Below are 17,641 nucleotides of genomic sequence, written 5' to 3'. Positions count from 1 at the left end.
ACACATATTAGAAATGAATATAAGCTGTACATATATTGACAAGTGATTCTTATGACTCTAATTAAATGCTAGTTTTAGGAATCGAGATATGACTCAGAGGTTAAAAGTAATTGCTGCTCTTCTTAATGCCCTGAGTTCAGTTCCCAGCACCCACAGGATTGCTCACAACTGTTTAATACCCTCTTCTGGTGTGCTGATATATATGCATAAAAAGCATACATATACATAAAATATATTAGTAAGTAAATCTTTTTTAAATACCTAAATTAATATATGCTAGTGTTTTTATGAATACAGCTCTTCGACCTTGGAATTAGTTAGGACAGTTCTTGGAACAACCTTTGCTGAGCCTTTCCCAGAAATGAGTATTGCGAACTTCAGAAGTAGAGGATGTGTGTGCAGGTATGAACGGACCAACATGGGATCTGAGATCCAACCTAGGGTCCTCTGGAAGAGAAGATAGTGTCCTTACCAACAGACCTCCTGTGTATATGCACATGTTTGTGCATGTTCATGTATATAGTTGTTTGTGTGCTTGTGTGTATGTGCAGGTTCTCATGTGCCATTGTATGTGTAAACCAAAAGACAACCTCAGTTGCTGACCCTCTGGTTCCATCAACCGTGTGTGTGTGTGTGTGTGTGTGTGTGTGTGTGTGTGTGTGTGTGTGTTTGTATGTGTGTCTATGCTCACTGGAAAAGGCATGTGTATGCAGGGGAGGGGTGCAAGTGTGTCACAGTGCTCATAAGAAGATCATAGGGCACCTTTCCACATTGTGGAAAGTCACTCACTTTACACATTGCTTAATCCAGGGTCTCTTTGTTGTGTGCTTCTGTAAATTAGCTGAGCCTGGAGTTTCTGAAGAGTTTCCTGTCTCCACCCCTCCCTTTCTCACAAAAGAATCCCTAAAATTATAGGCACACCCTACAGTGTCCAGCTTTACATGAGTTCGACTGGTTTGAATTCAGGTCCTCTGATTTCTTGCAAGGCAATTGCATTACCTACAGAGCTGTCTGCCAGTCTGGAAAAGACTGAATTGCCTTAAGGCAAGTATATAAAGGAACCTCTACCTCATGATTCTAAGAGACTCCCTGGAATCTTGTATGTGTGGGGAAAACTCTAAAGCGTATGGACCATCTACAAATACTGTGAATTTGGTGGCAAGAGAGATGGCACAATGTACTGGCTGTAACTGAGAGGACTTGGGTTCAGTTCCCAGCACCCACATGTTGACTCATCAACTCCAGGGCCTCCAACTCCCTATTCTGACCTATTTGGGGACTTCAAACATGGTACACATATATGAATGAATAAATAACATTTATGCCCTGGCAATGTTGAAGCATGCATGGTCAGCCCATATAAGGTGGTTCTGTTGAACTGGTCCATATTGGGTTTAATGGTCTAAGTTGATGATGGCCACTGACCAGGTCTCGTCCTCAAGAGGGCACAATATCTCATTACAGATGGTTGTGAGCCACCATGTGGCTGCTGGGAATTGAACTCAGGACCTTTGGAAGAGCACGTAGTGCTCTTAACCAGTGAGCCATGTCTCCAGACACACATCCAGTAAAACACTGATAAACAAAAAGTAAAATACACAAACTTTTAAAAGAAAAAAAATAGTCTGATTTTGACTACAATTTTGCATAGAAATTTGCCTGTGTGTTAATGACAGTCATGGGCACATAGACTGAAAATACTCTGTGGTCCAGCTATGTCACCCCCAGCTCCTATGACTGCTTTCTAGTCAAAGACACTAGCCTTTTGTCACATGCCAAACTCAGAGCTGCAGGCTCCATACCCAGCCACAGGAATTCTTACTAGAATCCATGAGCATTTTTGCAAGAAAAACTAGATCTTCTCTAAGGAATCCAAGTTAATCTCCTTTATGATGCCATTACCAGAAGCAACTCACCTATTGGTGGTAAAACAGGTGAAAGAGGGACAGGAAAATGACTGAGTTGAACATCTAAGGAACGAAAAGCTCTGTAAGTGTCTTGGTGCAGTGTTCTGATTTAGTAACAGGATGTAATGGCTGCAGATTGTAGCAACCATCTGGGATTTTCTTTTTTATTTATGAAAATTTATTTTATTTATGAAAGACTATTCATAAGCAGATACATAGAATGGTGGAAGGACCATCTAGACTTCCTGTGTCCTTTCACCACTTTCAACTAATGACCACCTCTTCCAGCCTATAAAACAGAATCTAGAAAATGCCTGGGAACATGGTGTCGAGACCTTTATAGCACATATCACAAGCATAGATCAGGATAAAGTTAGTGAAGACTCCAGTATTTTCATCCCTGAGAATTTCACACCCCTCCTTCCCTCTACCATTCTGCCTGGAACTGCCAGTGGCTACCCCGGCATGATCTCAGAGGCATTCCCTATAAGGTTTCTAGCAGAAGAAACAACAGAAACCATGGAACACTGCACTAGTTTAGCAAAAACATGGCCAGATATCAGAACTTGAAGTTCAATCACCTGAGACCCAGATACCTAAACATCAGTGTAAAATAAATCAGGAACAGCTAGGACAATATGTCTCCACTATAGACCAGCATCCTTACCACAGCAGACTCTGAGAAATGCAATACAGCTGAAGCACAAGACAATGACTTCACAATAGGCTTTATGAATATGTTAGAGGGCTTGAAAAAGAAATAAAAGGCTTAACATTGCCAGTACCTTTCAGAGTCAGACATGATTTATCAAGTGTTTTAGCTACTTAACCTCTTATTATTTCTGAAAAATCAGCAAATAGTGAATACTCAAAAGGATATATAGAATGTAAATACGACCCTATATGTATGAAAGATCTAAAAGACATTAAGTAATCAGTAGTATCTTCTGGCATACATTCACCATATGTAAGGCAGTTGAAAAGACATGGGCTTCAAGAAATAAGTTACTCGACAAGACTGGCTTCAGTTAGTCTCAGCTGTATTCAACCATAGTCCACAGCTACAATGGAAGAGTTACTAGAGAGAGGAAGCTAAGGATCTTGAACATCAAGGTAGATTCAGAGGTTTCGAGATCTCCCAAGATCAAATCCTTGGTGAAGGCCACTATGCAGATCCAGATAGTCAAGCTCTATACACTGCACACAATTTGTCCCTTTGTCGTACAGCAGCCTTGAATGCTTGTGACAGGAGTCAATAACCAGTGAAAAATAATTGAATATATACTAAATCTATACAAGTTCCAAGAAAACAATTCATTGTCTTTTTGCAAATATTAACTAAAACTGTACAAATAGGGGTAGCAGATTCAGATATTAAATGAGTACTCATTGAATTTCTGGTTTTCAAAAATGATAATTTAGATTGTAAAAAGATAATAGGGCCCTTAAATATCAGAACACCACCAATGGAGAAATCGACTCTACACATAGTCAACGTTGAGTACTTTGGCTCTAACATTGAGGGTAGGAGAGACAATTTGAAAAGGTATGAAGAGACATCAAAATACCAAATATTTTAATTGTAGTAGAATAGGCCATCTGAGAAGAAATTGTAGCCACTATTCCTAGAAAAACTTCTGGGAATGACCCAAATAGAAGGCCGAAACCTTCTGAGTTATGGAGAAGATGCAAAAAGGCCAACAATGGACCAGTGAATGTAGATCAATGTAAGCCATACAAGGCAACCCACTATCATTAGGAGACTCCTTGTGGGAACTCTCACTGGCAACCAGAACAAAAGTGGTTCAGTCATTCTCAGTCACTGTGGAGGAGATATCTCCCCATGAAAAATTAGAAAATCCAATGCCTTTTGTAAAAAAAAAATACACTTAATGACAGAATAACTATGGATGATGAATCAAAAATTCAAAGGGAAATTGGAAAACATATATTTTGGCAAACTTCTATGAATGATCAAAGGCCAAATGTGATAGTATAAATATGTAACATTTTAATTAAAGGACTATTAGACACAGGTTCAGATATGACTATTATTACCACAGAATCTTGGTGTTCACATGGGCTTCTTCAAGAGGTAAATGTCCAAATCCTAGGAATTAGAACCCTACCTCAGGTAAAGCATACCTTGAGATGGGTTGAATGCATAGGGCAGGAAGGACAGAGAGGAATGCTGAGGCCATAAGTGGCTAATGTAGCAGTGAATCCATGGGATCATGATCTGTTACAACAGCAGAATACCCACATTAACATTCTGCAGTCACAGAAATGGACCTTAAACCAACTCATATTTCTGGAAAGGATGTTATAAGGTACCTTAAAAAACAGTCACTGACTATTTAGGTTGTACAGAAACATAGAACAACCACAGGCAATCTCTCAGAGATTTTCTAGTACAAGGTAATGCAGAAATCAATCAACAACTGACTGGAAATGTGCTGAAGGTCTCAGAATTTCATAAAACAACATCATGTCAAAGTCAAATGTTTCAAAAGTGCTTTTTCCATCACATGGCAACCAGAAAAGAAAATTGTAGAAGAGGTCTGACTTGTTCTTTATACAACCAAACACCACTGCCTGCAGGGGCTAACCGAATCGGAACTCAAAGAAATAAAATCTGCATTGAAACCATCTGGTCCTGGGCTTTTTTTGGTAGGAAGATTTTTGATAACAGCTTCTAGTTCTTCACGACTAACAGGTCTATTTAGATTGTTCACCTGGTCTTGGTTCAACTTTGGTATATGGTACTTATCTAAAAAAATGTCCATTTCTTTTACATTTTCCAACTTTGTGGCATATAAACTTTCGTAGTAAGATCTAATGATTCTCTGAATTTCCTCTGTGTCTGTGGTTATGTCCCCCTTTTCATTTCTGATCCTATTAATTTGCAAGTTCTCTCTCTGCCGTTTGATTAGTTTGGATAGGGGTTTGTCAATCTTGTTAATTTTCTCCAAGAACCAGCTTTTTGCTTCATTGATTCTTTGAATTGTTTTCTGTGTTTCTATTTTGTTGATTTCAGCCCTCAGTTTGATTATTTCCAGTCTTCTACTCCTCCTGGGTAAATCAGCTTCTTTTTTTTCTAGAGCTTTCAAGTGTGTTGTTAAGTCTCCAATGTGTGCTTTCTCTGTTTTCTTTAGGTGGGCACTTAGTGCTATGAACTTTCCTCTTAGCACTGCTTTCATTGTGTCCCATAGGTTTGAATACGTTGTGTCTTTGTTTTCATTATATTCAAGGAAGACTTTAATTTCTTTCTTTATTTCTTCCTTGACCCAGGGGTGATTTAGTAGTTGACTGTTCAACTTCCATGAGTTTGTTGGCTTCCTGGGGGTACCATTGTTGTTGAATTCTAATTTTAATCCATGGTGATCTGACAAGACACAGGTGGTCACTAATATTTTTTTGTATCTGTGGAAGTTTGCTTTGTTACCAAGTATGTGGTCAATTTTCGAGAAGGTTCCATGAGCTGCAGAGAAGAAGGTATACTCTTTCCTATTTGGGTGGAGTGTTCTATAGATGTCTGTTAAGTCCATTTGATTCAGTACCTCCAGTAAATCTCTTATTTCTCTGTTAGGTTTCTGTCTGTTTGACCTGTCCATTGGTGAGAGAGGAGTGTTGAAGTCTCCTACTATTAGTGTGTGTGGTTTGATGACTGCCTTGAGTTCTAGAAGAGTTTCTTTTACATATGTGGGTGCCTTTATATTAGGGGCATAGATATTCAAGATTGAGACTTCTTCCTGATGAATTGTTCCTGTTATGAGTATGAAATGTCCATCTCCATCTCTTCTGATTGATTTTAGTTTGAAGTCTATTTTGTTAGATATTAGAATGGCCACACCCGCTTGTTTCTTAGGTCCATTTGCTTGGAAAACCTTTTCCCAACCCTTTACTCTGAGTAGGTGTCTGTCTTTGTGGTTGAGGTGTGTTTCTTGTAGACAGCAGAATGTTGGATCCTGTTTTCGTATCCAATCTCTAAGTCTGTGCCTCTTTATAGGTGAGTTGAGACCATTGATATTAAGTGATATTAATGACCAGTGATCGATGACTCCGGTCATTTTTTTGGGTAGTAGCGTGTATGTGTTTTCCTTCTTTGAGTTGTGCTTGTGAAGGGTCGCTAGATGTCTGAGTTAATGTAGGCAGTGTTGGGAATGTTGGATTCCTTGGGTTGTGATTTTCCTTCTAGTATTCTCTGTAAGGCTGGATTAGTAGCTACGTATTGTTTAAATTTGTTTTTATCCTGGAATATTTTGTTTTCTCCGTTGATAGTGAACAATAGCTTGGCTGGGTAAAGTAGTCTGGGTTTGCATCCATTGTCTCTTAGTTTCTGCAGTATCTCTATCCAGGACCTTCTGGCTTTCATGGTTTCCATCGAGAAGTCTGGTGTAAGTCTGATAGGTTTACCTTTATAAGTTACTTGACCTTTTTCCTTTGCAGCTCTCAATATCCTTTCTTTAGTCTGAATGCTTTGTGTTTTGATTATTATATGACGAGGGGATGTTTTTTTCTGATCCAGTCTATTCGGTGTTCTGTATGCTTCTTGAACCTTCATAGGAATATCGTTCTTTAGGATGGGAAAGTTTTCTTCTATAATTTTGTTGAGTATATTTTCTGGATCTTTGAAATGCAATTCTTCTCCTTCTTCTACTCCTATTATTCTTAGATTTGGTTTTTTTATTGTGTCCCACAGTTCCTGAATGTTTTGTGATGAGAATTTGTTGGATTTGCTGTTTCCTTTGGACAGAGTGTTTAATTTCTCTATGGTGTCCTCAGAGTCTGAGATTCTCTCTTCTATCTCTTGTATTCTATTGGTTAAGCTTGTTTCTGAAGTCTCTGTTCATTTACCCAGATTTTCCATAGCCAGCCGGCCCTCGGTTTGTGATTTCTTCATTGACTCCATTTCAGTTTTCAAATCTTGAACTGTTTCTATTACCTGTTTGATTGTTTTTTCTTGGTTTCCCAGAATTTCATTTACGGATTTAGTCATTTCTTCAAACTTTTTGGTATATTTCTCTTCCATTTCTTTACTCATTTCCTCAATTTTTTTGTTATACTTATCTTCCATTTCTTTACGGCAGATTTTCACCTCCTGTTTAAGTTCCTCTATTATTTTCATAAAGAAGCGCTTAGAGTCGATTTCTTCTATTTCTTCTGGAGTAGGGTGTTCAATTCTTCTAGTTTTGAGCTCCCTGGATTCTGGCGATGTCATGTTGCCTTTCAGGTTGTTGGAGGAATTCTTGCATTGGCGCCTGCCCATCTCCCCCACTCTGGATGAAACTCCTCAGCACTTTCTGGATAGAACTCCTCAGCACTCTCTGGGTAGGACTTCACAGCACTCTCTGGATAGAGCTCCTCAGCCCTCTCTGGGAAGAACTGCTCAGCAGGGCAACAGGGCTAGCTGGTCTTCCCAGGACTCAGGAGACAAAGGGCCCGCAGCAGTGGGGGGAGGGGAGGGGTCCCTTGGAACACCGAAGACCCTGCCGCAGAAGCTGAGGGGGGCAGGGCTGTGCTCCCTTCCCGGAGAGGCAGGCAGGCTGCCCAGGCTAGCACCCACAGACCTTGAGAGAGCAATAATCAAGTTTATATGGAAAAACAAAAAACCCAGGATAGCCAAAACAATCTTATACAATAAAGAAACTTCTGGAGGCATTACTATCCCTGACTTCAAACTCTATTACAGAGCTACAGTATTGAAAACAGCTTGGTATTGGCATAAGAACAGAGAAGTCGACCTATGGAATCGAATAGAAGACCCAGATACTAACCCTCAAACCTATGAACACCTAATTTTTGACAAGGGAGCTAAAGGTATACAATGGAAGAAGGAAAGCGTCTTTAACAAATGGTGCTGGCATAACTGGATGTCAACCTGTAGAAGAATGAAAATAGATCCATATCTATCACCATGCACAAACTCAAGTCCAAATGGATTAAAGACATCAACATCAATCTGTCCACTTTGAACCTGATAGAAGAGAAAGTGGGAAGTAGTCTACAAGATATAGGCACAGGAGGCCACTTCCTAAGTAGGACCCCAGTAGCACAGACAATAAGAGAAACAATGAATAAATGGGACCTGCTGAAACTGAGAAGCTTCTGTAAAGCAAAGGACACTGTCAGTAAGACAAAAAGGCTGCCTTCTGACTGGGAGAAGAACTCAAGAAACTAGACACTAAAACTCTAATTAACCCAATTAAAAAATGGGGTACTGATCTGAACAGAGAATTCACAACAGATGAACTTCGAATGGCCAGAAGACACTTAAGGTCATGCTCAACCTCCTTAGCGATCAGGGAAATGCAAATCAAAACCACTTTGAGATACCATCTTACACCTGTCAGAATAGCTAAAGTTAAAAACACCAATGATAGCCTATGCTGGAGAGGATGTGGAGAGAGGGGAACACTCATCCATTGTTGGTGGGAATGCAAACTTGTGCAGCCACTTTGGAAATCAGTGTGGCGGTTTCTCAGGAAACTGGGAGTCAACCTCCCTCAGGACCCAGCAATTCCTCTCTTGGGAATATACCCTAGAGATGCCCAAACATACTACAAAAGCATTTGTTCAACTATGTTCATAGCAGCACTATTTGTAATAGCCAGAACCTGGAAACAGCCTAGGTGCCCCTCAATAGAAGAATGGTTAAAGAAGGTGTGGAACATATACACATTAGAGTTTTACTCAGCGGTAAAAAATAATGACATCTTGAATTTTGCATGCAAATGGATGGACATAGAAAACGCTTTACTGAGTGAGGTAAGCCAGACCCAAAAAGAGGAATATGGTATGTATTCACTCATAAGTGGATTCTAACCATAGTTAAAGGTCTTTGAGTCTATTATTCGTGATCCTAGAGAAGCTAAATAAGAAGACGAACCTGATGAAGATTTTTTAGCTATCCGCCAGGAGGTAGGAAATAGTCAAGAGTCCCAGGTAACCTTGGGTGCATGGGGGGGGGGTGGGAGGGTTGTTGGAAGGGGAGAGGGTTAGAGAGAAGGGAGTAGGGGAGGAATGGAGAAAGCTCTGTTGACCGGGATGGGGGGAAGGGAGGAAGGATGAATGTGGGATCAGGGAAGAATATATTTCAACTAAGGGAGTCATATTAGAGTTTACAGGAAACTTGATTATATATGGGATCCCAGGTCCAAGGAGAGATCCCCAGATTGTTCTCTGGACAGAGGAGGGGGTGCCTGAACCGGCCTTGGCCCGTGACCATACTGATGAATATTTTGCTTATCACCATAGATCCCTCATCTGGCGTTGGATGACGATACAGATGGAGGCCCGCATTGGAGCACGGAACTGAGCCCCCCAAGATCCAAATGGAAGGAAGAAAATGACGATGGACTGCGAGGGATACTATCACCCACTGATACAAGGGGTCGGATCTAATGAGAGTTTACCAAGGCCAGATGGACCGTGACTGAACGAGCATGTGATCCAACCAGATTCTCTGAATGTGGCCGGATTTTCTGAATGTGGCTGGCCTGCAGTCTTACTGAGAAGCCATTGACAATGACACTGGGACTGGTTTCCTCTGGATATACTGGATTTTTGGGATCCAGTCTGTTTGTATGTTCACCTTCCTGGACCTGGAGGGAGGGGGGAGGAACTTGGACTTCCCACAGGGCAGGAGACCCTGACTGCCCTTGGGGACAAAGAGGGAGGAGAAGAGGGAGGGGGGGAGTGGGAGGGCGTTGGGAGGAGGGGCGTAAATGGAAACTCTTTATAATTTAATAAAATTACTTTCAAAAAAAATAAATAAAAATAAAAAAAAAGAAATAAAATCTGTCTCATGGATGTGTTCCATTTTGTAGGAATTGGAAAATTAAAGTATGTACACCACACCATTGATACCTATAAAGGTTTTCAATGGGCAACTACTTTGGGTTCAGAAAAGGCTGATACAGTAATCACACATTTACTCGATGTTATGGCCATTGTAGGTATACCTGCACAGATAAGAACAGACAATGCTTCAGCTATGTCTCTAAGAAGACAAAACACTTTTATGCTTATTATAACATAAAGCATATTACAAGTATATCAAATAATCCAACAGGTCAGGCATTTATAGAAAGATAAAAATCAAACTATAAATTGTATGTTAAAGAAGCAGAAAAGGATGATGAATCACCCCTATAAATAGATTGCATAAAACTTTATTAGCCTTGAATTTTCTTAATGAGCAAGGAAATACAGTTGTAAAAGGACATTGGACAATAGAAAAAACTTCTGAATTAAATCAGCCAGTGTACTTCAAGGATGTGTTGCCCTCAGAATAAAACCAGGAGATGTGCTATGTTGGAGAACAGGTTTTGCTCTTGTTTCCACAGAATAAAAAATTTGAATACCATCAAATTCAATCCAGATTCAATTTCAAAAGGAGAAAATTCGTGGTAAACAGAAATGACAACTCATCCACAAAGTTGACAATCCTACAAGCTACAAGGAAACCTCACAAGGGTTGGGGCAGGTTTCTTTTCCTGTTTTTGCAGGAATATAAAAAAATACCCATCTTTGAGACATCAAGAGACCTTAGACATCTAAAGAAGAAAGGTTCGCTATCCAAAAATAATCACTAGCAAAGAAAAATCTGGCTTATGATACCAATTTTCTCAGCGGGTTAATATCTCAGTACGTAAAATACATATCTCCTTTCTTCTAAGTATAACAATAGTCCCAACTCACTTAAAAATCAAAGCTGACTTTGGATTTGGACTGTGCCTCTCCTTCTCTAATCCAAGCATGTTGTTAAAAGAAAAATTCAGAGTTTCTGTCTCATATAAGAAGAACCACCTGATGTGGGACAGAAGGAAAATAAAAATCTAGGGACTAAAGTTATCAAAATTGTGCTTTCAAAATTCTGACTCTCCCTGTACTTATTTTTGTCTCTATGTTACCTTTATTTTAATATATTTCAATAAAAGTTTAGTCTTTCCATTTTGATGTGAATAACATTTAAGATTTTTCAGAGTGAACAGTAAATTTTCCTGCAGTAATCTTGGAAGTCTCCAGGACGAAGATGAAGCCCCACAACAATTCCATCAGGATCATATATTGCGATTCAGCTTATAGCACCACTTAAATAACGGCTTGGACTAAAAACTGCTTAGGACGATTTAGGTGGCTTGCTCAGATGATCATCCAAACAGACTAACCAGAACTTGAGACAAATCCTGAACTTTCCATTATGCATAGACTGCACAACAATTACTAAAGTTACCTTTCTCATAACTTGACAATTAAACAAAACTTCTTCTTTTCAGAATCCCCTAAAGATGCCATCAACCCAAAAAGTAGAAAGTAAGTTTAAGAATATGACACCCACATTCCCAAGGGGAATAGTGGATGGGTTTTGGTCATTCAATGCAATATGTATTTTGATTATTGTTTAGGAGTGTCGGTTACAAGTTATTATTAGTAATGGTCAGGAAAAAGCTAAACAAAGGAAATTATATTCAAGGGATGTTTATTAAATCTACTCTGGAAAGAAAATGTGAGGCTATAGATAACATAAGATAAGAAGTTAGGTTATTGAATCTACTTTTAAAAAGCAACTACAAGTTTTAGACATTTTACATTTGAATATACTTTTGCATATTGTATATAAACTTTGTAAATTGATACAAATTTGAGATTAGTTTTGTTAAAACATATTGTTCATATGCTTCCAATCTTGTTCAAGGTATTATACATATATAGCTCATTTAAAAATATAATGCAAACTTCCAGTCCTTGAATGTTTTATTACCAATTGTTTAGACTAATAAGGAAATTCAGGTTAGTAATTAGTCACTTGTTATAATATAACATATATTCATATTAGATATGTTTTCAAGGTCAAACAAAGATAAATTTTTGGTAGACAAGTTATCCTCAAATACTTCAGATTATTATAGAATATAGCACTTAAGATATTTAAGAACATAAGCTCTTTTTTATGACAATGTGATATGTCTGCTTCTGGCAGCACCAATCTACTTCAAAGAAGATAATCATTATCACAGAAACTCTACATAGAGTTTACATTCTTTGTTTCAAAAGTAATCCACTGGGCAAGAAAACGTCCTTGCCTCAACTGTTAACAGTATGCTGTTCTAATTGGACGAGCAGGATTCAAAATAAAGACAAGGAGGGACAGCCCTTCAGAATATTCCGTTTCAAAAAAAATCTGTCAGATATGCTAGGTCTGTTTGGTGAAGATGGATGCCCTGTGCTGCAGAGGAACTCAGGGTTGGGAGAGCCGTTTCTGTCATTTCTCACAATTTGGAAATCGCTTGCTTGCACTTCTTACTTACTCAGTTAATAATATTTCTTCTTGGGTCTCTGAGTGAGTTAAAGTTAAGATAGGTATAGTTATAGCTTTTCTTATGATAGACAGTAAATTAGGTACAAGACGTTGGACTCAACAAGATAGGGTAGACACGGAGTACTTTCTCATAATTTGTCAAATGCAAATGGACTAGACATTGATGATGTATTTATTGCCTGTATATATTGTATATACTTATTGTACTTCTAGTATATAGTTTTTCTTATATTAGTTATAGCCTTCTTTTTTATTTTAGTCAAAAAGAGGAAATGTAGTGATGTTTTATTCGTATTTTAATAAATAAAGCTTGCCTGAATGCAAAACAGCCACACTAGTCAGTCACATAGGACAGGCAGTGGTGGTTCACACCTTTAACCCCAGTACAAGAGAGGAATATAAGGCGGGAAAGACATGAACTCTCTCTCTCTTTCAGTCTGGGTGTTTCATAGAGATAAGAGCTCTCTAGTGCCATGGCTTCTGTGCTTTTCTGATCTTCAGGTTGAACTACAATGTCTGTCTCTGGGTTTTTAATTAATCATGCTACAGAAAAAAATGGTAGTATTATGGTAGGAAGAAGTTGGCTGAACATACTGCATTCACACTGAGATATCTTGGGGCGGAGAGGGAGTGGGAACACAGAAACCGGGATCAGCAACTGCGAAAATAAAATCGTCAATCTCAGGACAAGTGACTTCAGCAAGGTTCCATCTCTCAAAAGATCCATAACCTCCCCAACAGAGCCACCAGCTGGGAACCCAGTGTTCACACACAGGCATCTGGAGCGACTTCATAGTCAACCACAAAAGGCATCATGGACTCACATGAGCGCTGGAAACCCGAAGGCAGAGGTCTGAGAAGAGCATCTCCCACATGAACCTGGGATCCACATCATCCTCCGCTCTTCTCCGTCTCCCATAACCTACAACAGAGCAGGAACATCAGAGGTGCACTGAGTGGTCCATGGGGCAGAGGGAAGCTAGGAGCAGTGGTGACCACCAGGTAGGTGCTTATAATCCCTGCACCCAAAATAGTGCGCTGTTCGTTTGTTACACTCTGTCCAGTTCTCGGGCTCCCCCTTTGCACTGCAACAGAACACAAGCTGCAGCTTTTCCTTCCCCACTGTCCACACCTCCTGTGGATTAACACCAGCAAGCATCCCCCCACACCTGCCCCTTTAACACACAAGTCAAGCAGATCAGAAAAACTGGGAACACACACCCACGACACCCCGAAAATACATAGATAATAGAGAAACCAAGGAACAAAATACCCATGGAACCCAGACAAACTCTGAAATCATCCCAAAAACCTGATACCTAGTTGGCAGCATAAGAACAGAATCAAGGGTGGTGGCAGAGTGATCGTCCATGGAGTAACGGTTGACCATCTAGGAGAGGCTGGAGCAGTAGTGGCTGCTGGGAAGGGCGCGAGGCGATGCCAACTGACAGGGGCGGTATTGGGATGCACAGGCAGCAGAGCAGCAAGATGGACTCTTGGACATGCACCGCTGCAGAGCTGCTATGGTGACAGCGGAGAGAGGGGCCTCAGTGTCCCAGCCTCCTTCGGTCTTCAATGCCCGTTCCCCAGCTCGCCAGCTTTTTTTGTTGGAATATACTTTGTGCATTCATGGTAATTCTTAGTGTGAGTACAGACTTCTGTCAGGCTCAGCACAGCATTTTCGCTGACAAGTAAGCTCTGCGGATACATGTGTCATAGCTAACATTTCCTTGAAGACTCTGGATTCTGAGAATGGCCTCAGAAGTGGTAGACATTTTTTTTAACTTGCAAGCAAATTTATTTTATGACTCCAGTAAAATGAAACATCAAGTAAGCAAATGTTTTACCCTTTTAACTTGTCTCACTAGGGCCTTAATATATTTAAAGGCTGCTTAAATTTTGTATGTTGTTGGATTTTTTTTTTTTTTTGGAGGCTGTAAGTATCCATCTGCATTCATTTGAGACCGTAGTTGAATTTGGATTGAAGTGGATTCTGAACACTTCTGCCTGTGATGAAGAGAGAAGTTTTGTAAGGAGTAAACAAGTTGAATAGAGAACATAGTGATCAATAATAGGCATTTTATGGTCTTTTTAATGTTTTCCGCTGAGAAACATTTTCAAGATTTATTGAAGCTCCCCCACCCCATTTTCTCTACTACACTCACACTTGTGCTCATACTTTTTATTTGCCCTAACGAACATCCAGCCTCTGTAGAGATCTCTTACAAGAACATGTGCTTTCTGATAACTCACAACTCCACCAATCCTACTCTCAACGAGTTCACAGGAACTTCAGAAGTACTGAGTGACAACTTTGGTTCAAGTTTGGTGCTACCTATGATAAAGCTGCAGGTGCAAAAGGAGGAATCCATGTTCTAGATTGGCCATTTGATGACGGTGCTCCACCCCTTAATCAAACTGTAAATGACTGGCTAAATCAAGTTTGGTGAAGAGTCAGGTTGCTGTGCTGCAGTGCTTTGTGTGGCAGGCGTGGGAAGGGCCCTGTGCTACTGGCACTTGCTTTGACGTGGGATGCAGTGTGATAATTATCTTTCTGGGTCTGGGATACCTCACTCAAAATGATATTTTCCATCTCCATCCATTTGCCTGCAAAATTCAAAATATCGTTATTTTTTTCTGCTGTGTAGTACTCCATTTTGAGTTTCATCTTATACCTGTAAGAATGGCCAAGATCAAAACCACTGATGACAACTTATGCTGGAGAGGTTGTGGGGGTAAAGTGAACACTCCTGCATTGCTGGTGGGAGTGCAAGCTGGCACAGCTCCTTTGGATGGCAGTGTGGCAATTTCTCAGAAAATTAGGAAACAACCTTCCTCAAGACCCAGCAATACCACTTTTGGGTATATATCCAAAGGATGTTCAATCGTGCCACAAGGACATGTGCTCAATGATGTTCATAGCAGCTTTGTTTGTCATAGCCAGTGGTGCGGGAGAATTATCTGTACTCTGTCAATCATGTATTTTATTAAAACGCTGATTGGCCAGGCAGGAAGTATAGGCGGGTCAACCAGACAGGAAGTAGAGGTGGGGCAATGAGAATAGGATAAGGCTAGGGAGGAGAAAGCGCCCTCAGCCACTCCTGCGCAGACCACCGAAGAGGCAGCATGTAACTTGCCCAGCTGAAAAAGGTACCAAGCTATAAGGCTAACGTAGATAAGGATAATGGGGTAACATAAGTTATAAGAGCTAATAAGTAGCCTGACCTAATGGGCCAATGAGTTTATAACCTAATGGAGTCTTGTGTGTGATTTTTCTTTGTGGCTTGCCGGTTGTGGGGTACTGGGCAGGACAGATATCCCAAGAAGCTGGCCCGTCATTCTACAAGCCAGAACTTGGAAACAACCTAAATGCCCCTCAACAGAAGGATGAGGAAAATGTGGTACATTTACACAATGGTGTCATTCCATTTATAGTTTTCTTTAGAGCTGGGATTAAGGGCATGCACCACCACCACCACCACCAAGCCTCTATGATTTCCTAGTGTGGTTCCTGGGATTAAAGGTGTGTACCACCACTGTCTGGCCTGTATGGCTGACTAGTGTGACTGCTTTGTGTTCTGATTTTCAGGCAAGCTTTATTTATTAAAATAGATGTGAAAATCACTATACCTCCCTCTCTCCCTCTCTTCCCCATCTCACTTCCTGTACTCAATCTACTGAAACACCCATCGCTACAGATCTTTCGGATCTGCCATTGCAAAGTGGTCAAGGACTGGAATCAGGAGGTGTGAGAAGTCAGCAGGGGAGAAGAAATGTTGGTTGTCACTAACCTCTAACTGATGTTCATCACCTCCATCAGGAGAACAGACATCAAACCACAGCAGCAGTATCATGTGTCTCTTATCCCCAGGGAGCGCAGACAGTCCCATTAAAGACACTTTAAAACACACTAGTACATATGTGTACACTGCTCAGATGTTATGTATAACCCAGATCTTTAATCCTTCAGGATATTCATAAACTGAGCTTCCATTGAAATCTTACATATTTTATCTTGTGCATTCTCTGGGATACAGAAGACGTTGAGTCCACACAGAACTGCTTGTCTCTATTGATGTGGATCATGATTACACAGTCTTACCAATCTGGTAAAGGTATACGGTTTTGCTGGACCCTCATCCTGGGCTCCACCCTGACCACTGACTGGCATAAGTGGTGGGTGATGTCTTGAGCTTAGATGACAGGTTCTCTCCACTGAGAACAATCCTATCCACATACTGGACAGCATGGAATCTCAATGGCATACAGAGCGATGGTCTTTGAGGTTCATTTACAATAACTGAATAGGAGCCTGTGCAGGCTGCCACTGTCTTCTGGTACTTTCGGAACAGAAACCTCAGAGCATCTAGTCTGAGCCGTTGAGCCCTGGTGCTGGGGGTCGTGGTGTAGCCAGGTGGAGGAGTGTTTAAGTGGTGGAGTACAAGTCAGAGATTGTGCTCCAATTCAACAATAAATGCCATTTTTTTTAAAAAAAAGACCAAACTCTTCAAATATAATGTGATCAAAGAAACAATCATTTAACCAAATTATGTCATGGACATAATAAAGCTCTCCATCGAGTCCTCATTTTGTTTTGGATAAGGAAAGTGTTCTGTGGAGAGAGAAGGCTGGGGTGAGGGTGGACATAGCGGGGTGTGAAGGAGTTCCCGGAGAACTCAGAGGCATACAGCAGGATGTTACTGCTTCCACATTCCTGTCACTTGCTGCCAGGGCTTGGCTAATAACCTAGGCTCAGTTTAGACTTCCCATTTGTCAAAATCCAGTCATTATTTCCCCTAAATACTCTCACTGTGGAAGGAATAGGTTAAACAAACTAATGCATAAGGTTTAATGTTTATGTTAGGTTCGTTTGTGCATTCTGGAGCATCCTGGGGCATTCTGTTATTCCTCACACCACAGAATCCTGGAGTCCCCCTCAATACCCGACTGCTGCTGTACAATAGAGAGCAGAGGGTTGGTCTAGTTACCGTTTTCAGCCAAGAGAGCCAAAGCGGAGCAGCATGAGAATTTACCAAGAGCGAAGGTTTCCTGTCAACTGAAGCCTCTTTTCTGGAACTGGTTCCTTTGAACTCTAAGACTCAAAATGTTTTCCAGCTTTGGCGTTCTGTACCGTTCTTCCCGGACATCTAAGGCTGGCAGCCCTGGTCTCATAGCCCAGGATCTTGATGTCATGCCCACATCTGTCCGATCCTAGAGGCAGTAAACTGCAAGGGAACTCGGGCTTCAACCCAGACCAACTTGAATTCTTTGGACATCCTACTTGACATTTTGGAACGTCCGCTCTTCCACTGAAAACAGAAACAATTTGTAAAAACCTAGTAAAAAAAAAAACAAAACAAAACAAAACAAAAAACCCTCTTAGTTCATTTGGGGATCCCAGTCAAACCCA

At 40.6% G+C, this 17,641-nt stretch overlaps 1 long non-coding RNA gene across 1 annotated transcript in view; it reads right to left on the bottom strand.

Annotated features, from left to right (window-relative positions):
• LOC125399596 (uncharacterized) overlaps positions 1-17,587 on the bottom strand; it is a 30,250-nt gene extending 12,663 nt beyond the window's left edge. The window contains exons 1-3 of the long non-coding RNA XR_014998263.2: positions 17,265-17,587; positions 13,551-14,238; positions 13,056-13,153 (exon numbers count right to left, since the gene is read on the bottom strand). This is a non-coding gene — a long non-coding RNA (uncharacterized LOC125399596). The remainder of the gene's footprint in view (positions 1-13,055; positions 13,154-13,550; positions 14,239-17,264) is intronic.
• Between the last annotated feature and the right edge of the window lie 54 nt (positions 17,588-17,641).

This window comes from Myodes glareolus, chromosome 18 (genome assembly GCF_982192425.1).
Source record: "Myodes glareolus chromosome 18, mMyoGla1.1, whole genome shotgun sequence".
Lineage (NCBI taxonomy): Eukaryota > Metazoa > Chordata > Mammalia > Rodentia > Cricetidae > Myodes > Myodes glareolus.
Note: the sequence above shows the minus strand (reverse complement) of the source record. Positions and strands in the feature narration are given on the sequence as shown.